The sequence below is a fragment of the Pholcus phalangioides genome, unplaced genomic scaffold, assembly GCF_987345545.1.
Source record: "Pholcus phalangioides strain wild (caught in Gottingen) unplaced genomic scaffold, Ppha-v1.0 ptg000008l_1, whole genome shotgun sequence".
NCBI lineage: Eukaryota > Metazoa > Arthropoda > Arachnida > Araneae > Pholcidae > Pholcus > Pholcus phalangioides.
This window is the reverse complement of record NW_028301601.1, coordinates 4,864,412-4,876,516: the sequence shown is the minus strand read 5'-3', so window position 1 is coordinate 4,876,516 and position 12,105 is coordinate 4,864,412. Positions and strand designations below refer to the sequence as shown.

Below are 12,105 nucleotides of genomic sequence, written 5' to 3'. Positions count from 1 at the left end.
CACCTAAGTGATGTGGAACTGCACACCAATTCAATTAAGTGATTTGGTAACGTGCCGTTTAGCTCATTTTACAAAATCAAGTTTAAAATCGCGGCCACATCAGATTAATCCGATGGCCACATTTGGCCCGCGGGTCATGGGCTCAGCATGTATGAATTAGACCGACTTATCCAACATAATTTTGCTGAAAATAAATGCCCCTCCCCACACCCATTGTAATGCTTCACTGAAGAAAAGACTACTGTAGACACCTCTACCAAAGCCGTCTTAACGGATGGACTCGAACCTGTGCAACGGGTGTCTTCTGATATCCCTGAATAGCAATTACCAATTGTTTCAGACTTGTAGAGAACCTCAAGAAATTACTTGGAACGGGGGGGGGGGCCTCGCGATACTTTTTAGATGGTCCGACTCTCATCAGTGGACTCATGACCCTTTTCTACTTATTTTCAAATAAGTTGGGGTTAACCACGGCTAATTCGCTCAATTTTGAGCTCTTCTTTTGACTCGTAAAAGGTTGAAGGTTCTCTAGTCTACAGGGCCACAACTGAGGAGGAGAGGGTTGGGTCATCCGGGTCTAACGACTTGTGTGCTGAACAACGGGAGGCTTCGGATACACCTAGTTTTTTTTCGGCATGCCAACTAAACGAAGTTCTAAAATGCATGCTTGACCAGTTGACCCCGCTTATCAGTTATGACTTTGCATTTGAGAAGCTGGAGTTAGGGCCCCCCCCCCCCCATTTACATAAATGCCATCGCTCAGGAAGAGGTCTCTGCCCCTGTCACACAATATGAAATCCAATTCGAAAGCCTTTTCAAAAATAATCTCATCTTATCAAAAACAACAAAATCTCATCATTCCAAACGCCATTGCACCCAGAAACAGCAAAATATCAACTTACAGAATTCTTGCTATATCTGATAATAGCCACACGTAGCCTTGAACTAAAAGTTTATGATTAATGTCTAGGATATATACATTATTTGCATAACCTACTTGGCGTATCAGCTGCTCAAGTTCCGAAAGGAACAAGTAGAACGGATTGCGTTTCAGTATTATTATTATTTTAAAAATATCTATATTTGAAGCCCTTTATCGACGGATATCTATCCTTAAACACCTCCGATGATCTACTTTAATAAATAACAATCGATAAAGAAAGCAAGTCTGGCACAGATTAGATTAGAGACTGTCTTTCCACGCGATTCGCGTTCTCTGTCTTCTGTAATCATGCCATAAGCTTATCCGATTATTTCCGTTATCGTAATCATCCACGGGATATTGGGGGCTCCCATGAAGGCGGTTTAACCCCACTTATCAGAACCAGTTCAGCCGGGACACAGGGCTATATGTCGGAGAGGTCAAAATTAATATCAATGAAGTGCGCGTGGTTGGTTAAAGTCCCGTGTTTTGCAGACGGCAATGAATAACCTTCCATTATATTTCTGGTCCTTTGCCCAGCTTATATCCCCTAGGGGGACAGAGCGGAGCCCATGGTTGGTCTGGAGGTCCTTTGTTGGCGCCGTTCAAGTATTACGTCATCGTCGATGGGGGGGGTTTGGATAATGCTTACGTCATCAACCACCCTTTATGAAAATATGAGTGGGATTCAGAGGGGCAGAGCTGATGACGAAATTTTGCTGACGGGGGGGGGGAGAGGGGGTCAGCGTTTTGCTGACTTTTGCTGACAACGGGGGGGGGGTTCAAAAATGGCTAAAAATTTGCTTACGTAATACTTGAATGCCCCCCCACACACCAGTGTCACTAGGCATTACAAATACACTCTACATGTTTCAAATTAGTAGTGCATCATAGTTTCTAGTCATGGCCCCTACAACCTGGTACAGGGCCCCTAAGCTGGGATCTTACGCGGGCCCCCACGGTCACACTTTTCACGGGCCTTTTTATAGTTAATTTATAGCTTGAAAAAGTAAAAAATGATGAAAATAGTTCCGGGTCCCCCCCCCCCAGGGCTAGAGCCCTGTCAGCCCCACCCATTTGGGGAGAATATTTCTAGTTGCAGAAATTTGCTTAACTTGAAACGTGGCACCCTAGTTGTCCTGGGATATCTAAGAGAACCACGGGTGAGAAAATCAAGTTGAAGAAGTAGTCATGACAGTTGGGGGGGGGGGGGGGGGCACAGAGCTATGGAAAAGAAATTGGGCTGCGAAGAAATGAAGATTTTTGGTGAAATATGGTTTTGAAAAAAGACTGGACACCCCAGAACGTTAGTTTGCTTTGGAGACAATGATATCGAGACGGCCCTGCATAGAAGAGGAGCTTACTGAGCTCTATCCCTGGAGATGGACCTTATTTATAGAATTTTTGTCCTTGTTTTCTTGAAGGAAACTTCTCTTTTTGGATGCCAGACGTCCCCATATTTCAAAGAAATTTAATTAGGTATATGCTATTATTGAAATAGAATCAAAAATATTTGTAAAAAAACTTTGTAAAAAACAGAAAACTTTGTAAAACCACAGCAGTACATCATTGTTTGTGTTCTTGATCGACAGATGGCGTTAGCAATCTCAATTTTTACAAGCATTTGTAAGGGTAAGGTTTGACGACTTTAAAAAACAATATTCATTGTACACATTTTTCCAAAGAGCTTCTTAGGGCCTTTCACATGAAGCGGGCGCGGAAGAAATTTTAACTATTTGTTCACACGGAGACGATGCGAAATGCGCCCGCAACTCGGAAATGTTCGCGCGAGTTCATTATGTGTTCATTATGTATTCACGAGTTCATTATGTATTTACCGCATGTGTGGATGCGGCTCCGCATCCGCACATACAGGTTTTGTACATTAGGTTATGTGGAGCTATTCACACGACGCGGTTCCGAGTAGAACTAGCCTGCATCTTTGGCTACTTTTAAAGATTTTGCATAGAATTTTTTTTTAATTATTTGCCATAAATACCCTTACAAACACCATATGAAGGGGGTCCCTGTTCATCAAAAGGATGTACCCACATACGTCTATCCCTCCGTTTCCTTCTGAGATAAAGGAGATATAGCAACTTCAACTGCCTACGTATTACATACTTTAACACGAGGATTTTTTATTAAAATTATTTAAAGTTTTATGGATTCATGGCCCAAAATATGGGGAAATTTTAGTGATTTTTGAAAAAGTTGCATGTTAAAGTTAAAATTCAATAAAAAAAAACAAACAAAATACATTAAAATCCTAAAAGCTCGTGCTAAAGTATACAACACGATATTGTTGAGAGATACAAAAAGTTTCAAGACATTTGAATGAATGGTGTTGGAAAAAATGTTCCTTATCTAACAAAAACTTAGTTTTGAGAAAAAAAGCATTTTGGTGATAAACATTAGCGTGTGTAATGCCTGCCAGCATTTTATATTAAAATATTTCAAAAATATTTTTAGTACACGTAGAACCTTTCTTTTGTCCATACTTCCCAATTCTATTCTTAAATAATAAAACTTAAAAAAAAATTAAATGCTATATAAAAACAACGCGCTATTCACGTACAGCGTTCACTGGGTGAAAACAAAATGAGTCTAAAGATGCGAGCGAAACGCCCGCAAATACAGTCGAATCCGTTTTAGCGAACACTTTTTTAATCCCCCAAATAAGTTTACATAGGGACAATGCTAGGTAACCTAGAATTCCTGTATAACGAAATTTCGTTTTAACGAAATGATTCCTCCGGTCTCTTGGCGTTCGTCATAACGGGATTCGACTGTATGTGCTCGAGTGAAAAGGCATGGAAATCCGGGTTCACGTGTAAGGGGCCCTTACTTAAAGCCAGATACTGTCTCATTAACTAACACGCATCGCTAAACTTTTAGCGAACTAAACTTTTCCAGTACTGAGAGTATCTGTGAAAAAAGTTGCAAAAAGCTAATCTCACAAGACTGACGATAATGATTTGAATGTTTTCATCTTCACACTTACAGTATTTTGCAATAAAGAATAAATTGAAGTATGTGTAGTGCACGTATCATGCATGGGTAAAAATAATTAGCTGGTATAATGAAGAGAGGAAAGGTTATAAGTCTTTCCATATAAACATGTACAGTAATATATCAGACTTTCCAATTTTATTTGTGAATTATGCATAATCACCGGTAAAAGTGTTAAATGTAGAGAAATTTAATCAAACCTTTTTTTTATCGAGTTGATTGGTGATTATTCATAACCACCGGTGTGTATCACTTTTACAGTAACACATACATTTTAATAGAAACCAATTGCGACCGAAGACGAACGTCGTATAAATTTGAAAGTTGTATAAAAACGAGGTTCCATTGTATATCATTCCTCCCCATTAGCGGGCATTCCCCGTTAGCGGATAAAATTTCGGTCCCACGGGTGTCCGTTGTCGAGAGGTTCTACTGTAGACACATGCAACTTTCGAGAAATTTCTCGACACCTATGCATGATAAAGTCGACAGTAATCACTGTCAATTATCTTTTCAGTTTATTGCTCGTCGATGAAAACGTGCTCCGTTTTTTAATTTTTGAAATCTGGCAGCCTGAGGTTAATTTATTTTTTTTAACAGTAGTTATTTCGCGCGATTATTCCGGGAATGATTCATTGTTGGTAATGTGCCTGAAAAGAGAGATGATCGGTTTGAAATCGACACTTTCCGAACCGAGGACACCGAGTGACCTTGATGGTGGTGGACAGGTGTTGCATAAGACAGTTCCGATCAGTTAATTGTTGAGAAGAAAGAATATTCCATTTCTGATAGTGGGAACGCCCGAAAGCGAGGATTGTTGGACGGGAATCCACACGTGTGTTTAATTAGGCGTGGTTCAGCTCGCCACACGTTAGGACGAGTGACTATCTCTTAGCAATCAAGATATTTAAAACATTTTTAAGTTTGATTTTATTTCAAAATATTGGTGGTTTATATTGAATAGAAAAGTATCTGAAGATTATTATGAGACCGAGTAAGTTATCCGGAAGAAAAAATCGTTTACCCAAAAATGCATTGTTTAATCATTTTGATGCCAAAATTACAATGCGTATTGTTAAATCAAGAATTCAAACATTTTCTCGTTAAACAACGTGGTTTAAAAATCACGCTGAAATGCATTCCTGCAGTTATTTTTCTTTGTTGCATTAAAAAGTCTTCCGTGGAGAAGCATTGTTGGCAAGGTTTCTGACAATAATGGTAAGATCCATGGTATTTACCGTGATTTTTACTGTGCTGTCCAAAACCTCTGTCTCAAAAACCATCATGAGAAATTGAGATCGAAGTTGATAATGCAATGGAATTTTGATTAACGAACGGTTCGGTTAAAGAGCAGTTCGCATCACGAGCAAAAATTTAACGCTTTGTTTTATTTTCATGTTATCACAACTGAGCTGATGGTTTTTCGCTTTTTATGGAATAATGGGTAATATTATCCCCTACAGTCTCGGGAAGTGTGTCCCACTCCTAAAATTAACACGTGCGAGGGTGAATATTTACGATACGAAACTAGATGTAGCATTGCAACCATGCGTATGTGCGCTTGAAGTTTTTTTTTTAAATTCCTCTTGTGTGGAGAAAACTGTGGGCTGATTTAAATTATTGAAGGTGACTTTGAAGGGCATCTCATGAACAGGAGCCACTACTTGTCGAAGAGATTGTGTGCTTGAGGAAGACCATGGACTGGAGGTGCATGAAGATGATATTCAAGAACTAGTGGTGGAAAATGTCTAGAAGTTGACAGTAGATGAGGTTATGGATCTCTTATGCACATACCAACAAGAGTTTATGGACGATATCTCATCTGAGGTAGAGAGAAGTAAGGAGATGTCCCTCCACATAAAATGAGATTAGAGAGATAAATAGAATGTAGGAATCTGTGTAAAACTGAAGAAAAGAACCACCAAAATGACACTGTGGCAGTGTGCGAGCAATGAATCTGTCCAACGAACACTGCAATTTCCCAGAAATCCTAAAAATGAGGCAAAAGCAAGTGTCATTGGATAATGTTCTTTTTGAAAATCACGCAAAGAGAATAAGTTTGCAAAAAGTGAGTCTCTAAATCGTCCTAAACGATAGTCCTCCTCTCTCTCGTCGTTAATTTAAATTAGTTAATTTGTAAACATCAATATATATATATATATTATGGATATTTCATTGTATTATTGTGTTTAGTTATTGATTCAGTGCCGCTTTTATTAGTCATTTTTATGTTAATGGAATAACTGTGGAACGGATTATCCGAGTTCCAATTATTTCCTATAGGGAAGTTTGATTCGAATAACGAGCTATTCGGATAATGGAACGATGGTGGAACGAATTAAGCTCGTTAACCGAAGTTCCACTGTATATATAACCAAATAAAAAATTGGCGAAAGGGGAAAGTTAACATAAATAGTTGTCACTGCTATTAAGCTATCAAACTGATTCTATCAGCTTTGAACCACCAACAACTTGACAACAACTAACAAGACACCAAGAACAGAAATTAAATTAACAGTTTTAGATTTTCTGACTGATTTTAGTTAGACACACTTGTTTTTAGCTGTTTGTGGTTTCTTCCAAGTATTAATATTTTTCAAAAAAAAAACAAGGAAAAGCTATTGTTTTCATTTCATATTGTGTCACTGAGGTTTTGGACATTTTGAAGATCTATTATTGATAACTTCAGATCATTTTTTTCAACCTGTAAATGGATTTTTTTTTTTGGTATGGTAGTAGCCTGTATAATTAGAGAGGAAACTATAGCTTTTTATGCCATATTTTTGCACTTTGAGTACGGTTCAGATGTAAATTTTCAGTCCCTTGAAAATAAAAATATAGTAGTACGAGGCTACAATATATTTTAATTTCCAAAACCTCTAAAAGTTAAAGCATATCATGGAAACCAATACGTTTTCTCCTGATGAAAGTAACATTATAAAAATTAATTTCTACCAATTATTAAAAAAATAATCATTCTCAACCTGTTGAAATCATAAACCTGTTCAAATACTGTCCTTGAGTGGCCAAATGGGACACAGAAACCAATCAGTTTTTCTTTGATAATACCAACATATTTTAAAACTCTCAAATTCAAAACCTTGCCATCCCTGACACTCAGATTTTGAACAGTTTAAGAAAGTTTTGAGTTTTTATAATTAAAGTTTTTTTTTTATCAAACTCGAAAAATGCAATCAATAAGCGCATCGGTTACATTCGAGAAAATGCAATCGGTGATCTTATTGGTTGAATTTTTGGAGTTTTACCAAAGAGTTTTTACAAAACTTTTATAGTGTAATCCCGGCCTAAGGGTAAAAAAGTGTATTTGTTTTCATGTAGTATTTTAGCACTTAAGCACGGGTTTTGGAAAAGTTTGTGACAGTTAAGAACAGGTTTGTTTTTTGTTTTGTTTTTTTTTTTGCTTTTTTATACTCAGTTTTAATTATTTTTCTCCCTTACAAATTAATGTTTATTGTAATTTGGTATTGAGATTTGTACTGCGTGTTTGTAATGCGTATTTTTAATTTCAATTAACTAATTTTTGGTATGTTAGAATTTTATTAAAAGAAAATCTATGTATTCATTGCTTCAAGTCGTGCGTCCGTGTTTTTTCTTTTTTTGTGGTTTCGGACAGTTAAGTGCGAATTTTGTACGGTTCAAACCGGTTTTGTGCAATTTAGGACAGTAAAATTCACGTCTCCAAAACCTCATCTCTGACTGTTGTAGTTCATATTGTTCTTTGCCGCATTTGACAGTCTACTCTCGGAGAAGCATTTCTGCAGCTAATATTGTTCTTTGCCATATTAAAACGTTTTCTGGGTAGAAGCATTGATGCAGTTCATATTTAAAATTTCTATGTTTATTCATGCTTATTCAAAACATTATGAATGAGCACCAAGTTTTGAAACATTATCTCAGTGGTTTATAGACTCATGAAGACAGAAGAAATATCGTATTAACCGATATTTCATTGCATCCGATTTTTTTTTAAAAGTGGGGCGCGACCTATCACAATGTCCATGCATCCTTTGTATTATTGGGGAATTAATTTCTTCGATAAAAAGAAATGATAGAAAGTATGAAGATATAGCGCCGAAATTTCATACGTATAAAATCAAGAATTATCATTCAAAGATAGATGGCTCTGAAAAACGAAACTAATTTATCTTTCCACGTATACATCGAAATTTAAACTATTTTAAAGCGTAAAAGAAATTTAGTCACCACATCAAAGTAAGAAGAAGTATTAACCGATAAAAAAAACTGCATCAAATTCTTCTACGATTCAGCTCAACAGTGTTTAGTTTTATTATAATAATAATTTGTAACAAACTTTACTAAAATATGAGATACGTATATTATAGTACAGTACTATAATATGAATCAATCATCGAATCAATGTAGAAATTAGTGTTTTACGTCAACTGTAGAGGACGCTAGTAAAATTATTTTCCCGGCAGGTGCATCAACACTCGCTGCCCTGACCGTTGCCAGATCACTCTTCTAATTCTTAACGAAATTGCGCATAATTATTACGTATGATTACTGGTTACTTAAATAACATGTTTGACAAGTTTTAAAATCTCTTTCCCCCATCGTCGACAATAACAAAAATCAGCCTGTAGGTAATCGACACGTTGAAAATTTAATCTTTTCAATTTGGAGGCCATCGACCGAGCCCTCCGTTACACTAATAACAATACTTATCAATGCGTAGGAGACTTGCGTACGCGTAGAAATTCGTTGGAGGTGTGGAAGATGTGCGTACCGGGGCTGGACAAATCTATTGCCCGAGGCATGTAAAAATTTCAACTGAGCAATGTATTTTTTCGCCCCACATACCCGATGGGGGATATATTAAAAAAATTGAACATTTTTGGGGTTTTTTTCTAATTTTTATAATAAAGCGCAAATATATACATATAAGGGGCCGTTGTTCAAGTGTTACGTCATCATGGATGGGGGGGGGGGGTTCTGATTTGCTGACTTTTGATGATAAGGGGGGGAGGGGGGTTAGGATAATGCTTACGTCATCAACCACCCTTCATGAAAATATGAGTTAGGATTAGGAGGGGCAGAGCTGATGACGAAATTTTGCTGACGGGGGAGGAGGGGGTCAAAAATGGCTAAAAATTTGCTTACGTAACACTTGAACGGTCCCTAAGTCAGAAAGTTGGGAAATTTTCCATCTAGTATTTTTTTTTCGCCGGTTCGAAAAGATTTTCACTCAATTTCAGCGGTTTGCAATGAGAAAAAGTTTGAAGAACGCTGAGCTAAACCGTAAAAGGCAGGGCTGGACAAATCCCAATCACCAAGGTTACTAAAAAATTGGTAATGGCGCCTAAAATTTTCTTTGTATAGTTACTGAATTGCAGGCTAAGAGCAGCACAAAATGTTTGGAATTATAGCAGCATATCTGCCAACGTGAAAGAGGATCACTATACCCTGAAAATTCAAAATAAGCATTATTTTGTACCTTTTTCTGCGGGTAAAAAATTTTTTGGCGCCAAGATTTTTGTGATTTGTTCAGCCCTAGTAAAAAGCCCAGGCTTTACAGCCAATAGATAATTTTAGCCATTTCCTTGCAATTCGACACTATTTTTTCAAGATGTGCCGGTTTGCATTAATGAGTTTAAGTTGTGTCCCGGTATTTAGCAGTACTTATCCCGGTTTCTCGGTCGCATGATCTGGCCACCCTGTCCTAGGCCTGCCCAAGTCCGGTATCGTGCCATAAATCGTCTGTGACTCTATTGTAACTTGTGATTTCTTTTCGATGCTGACAGCACGGAAACTATTAGTGGTTTGACTAATTTCAGATTTCCAATTAACGACCACATTTTCATTTCGAATTTCCGTATTTTTTCAAAATTCCGATTAAAAAAATTATCGTTTTCGATATTTTTTATGAAAATAAATCAATTTTTTTAAAAAACAAGTCCAGTGGTAATATTTTTCGGGCATTTAAAATATTGATTCGGGCATCTACTATTATATTAATTTACATGCCCGACCGGGCATTTATATTTTCTGAGATTTGTCCGCCTCTCGGTGCGTACGCCTAGAAATGCACGAGGCGTTCCTAGAAATGCGTGGAAGTTGTACGAATAAATTCGTTGGAGGCTCGAGTATCCTTGCAAATTCGTACTTTCTAGAAATAGAGGATCCTGCACAGGAAGCGTTTCTAGAAATAAGAATGAGTGCGTACTCCGAAATGTGCAGGATTCCGTACTTTTCATTACTGTAATCCAGGCATCTTCACCATGGTGCTCCCTGAAGCACCTGGAGTGCTCGATGCTCGTGTCCGATTTTGTGCACGCGAGCAATTGTTCAACATTCCAATCAAACTGCACTCAAGGCATGCATTCGTGTGCCAAACTTGCTGCAATGGTGCTCTTTTGATAATTAGTACAGGCAGTGCTCGCGACTAGAAAAAGGTTGAAGACCTCTGCTGTACTCGTTTCTTCTGCTACTGCTGATTATTTTTCGCGTGCCCCTGAATTACCCGGCACGTATCCCCGTTGGGTGGAACGCGAACCACAGGTCGGAAACAAAATTATCGGTACCATCTCAATTTCGAAACAATGTACGTGAAGAAATAACATTGTTTCGATTATTCGATTAGTCAACATTTTTCTATACTGACGAATTCCGTAGGCATGTTTCAATGTCAAGATCACGGATGGGGGAAAGACGCATGATGTTTTAATACTCACATATGTTTCATACTTTGCATGAAAACTATATTCACGTGAATGAGGAAAATATTCCACCCCGTCATAGAATAGGAGGAAAAGGTATTTGACCCGACATCTGGTGTTTTTACATGTGTTGTTATAAACGATGCGGGGTTTTCTTTTCATTTCGCCAGATGAATGCGTCATTCATTGTGAACGATATTTTTTTGTCATTCAACCAAAAATAAATAAAATTCCAGTGAATTGTCTATTTGCCCGCATTCGCTCCGTCGCGAATGATCTCATTTGCTAGTGATATACATAGTATCATCAAGACACGCGCGAGTCAATAATCACACAGATGTTCCGATCATGTAAAGGCGGTGAATCACTTAGAGGGGAAAAAAATGATAATAATTAAGGCATGATCGAAATTAATTGTATTGTTATTGGATCGATACGTGACATGAGTTACATGGGTGACTACGTCGCTTGGGAGAATCGTGTTAGATTCCCAAAATGTGTAACGGGGACCCTTGGTTTTCGTGGAATCAATTCTAGGGGCCCAGAAAAATTATCGGGCTCCGAAGATAGTCCCCCATAAAATTAGCATCAGAACTTACCATCGTGGACATGCTTCATGTCCACGATGGTTTTACCAAGGACAGCTTAAGCGATGGTGCAAGGTGTGCGGTACACCCGGGTGGCAGTTTAAATTGACTTTAGTTAGACCCTTAAATTTTTAAAAATTTCCAATAGTAAAAACACAAATGGCATCATGCTTTTGAGCCATATTTTGACGATGATGTTGCGAAAACTTGAGAGAATGGACAGGACGTGTGACCGTAATTACCAGAAAAAAAATATGCTTTTTCATAAGGGGCTAGTGTGCAGTTTGGTGTCATTGCTGGCTGGGAGCACCCGCCTTCAATTTTTCCGGAACTGTCAAATGAAGGGAAAAATCGGCTTCTTACTCGTCTAACTCTGAAGCACCTAGAGAGTAATTCAACAGGTTTGATTAAGCCCGTAGCGATATAGTGGGGTGGGCAGGAGTCCGGCCCCCTCCCGAAATGTGAGGGAGTACGGTCCTGGGCTGTATTGTTCTATCACTTTGCCCCCCCCCCCCCGATGCTAGTTGTCTCCCTCCGACAAAAAGTTTTTGGCTTATTGCTAATAACTCTTCGGATCACTCACTGACCTGGTCCACCGCTCTCTAGGTCACTATTTTGTTCATTCACATGCTTGCACTCCTTGTGATGGTCACTCACATGTGTGTTCATGCACTAGGTCACGCGCCACTCAATGTCCTTCACTCGCTAGGCAGAGGCGTATTTATGGTTTTAAAGGCGGTGGGCGTTTTACAAAGATTTCCGCCAAATTTAGCTATACAAATTATAATTTTCTTATTCCCTCATTCCTCAAATTTGCGGCCCCTCCGAACTTGCCGCCCCAGGCCATATCTCGCTAACTACCCGTCCCTGTAAATTTACTTCTGCT

At 38.3% G+C, this 12,105-nt stretch overlaps 1 protein-coding gene across 2 annotated transcripts in view; it reads left to right on the top strand.

Annotated features, from left to right (window-relative positions):
• Positions 1-12,105, top strand: part of LOC149083534 (prestin-like) — a 57,041-nt gene that overhangs the window by 14,723 nt on the left and 30,213 nt on the right. The window lies entirely within an intron of this gene.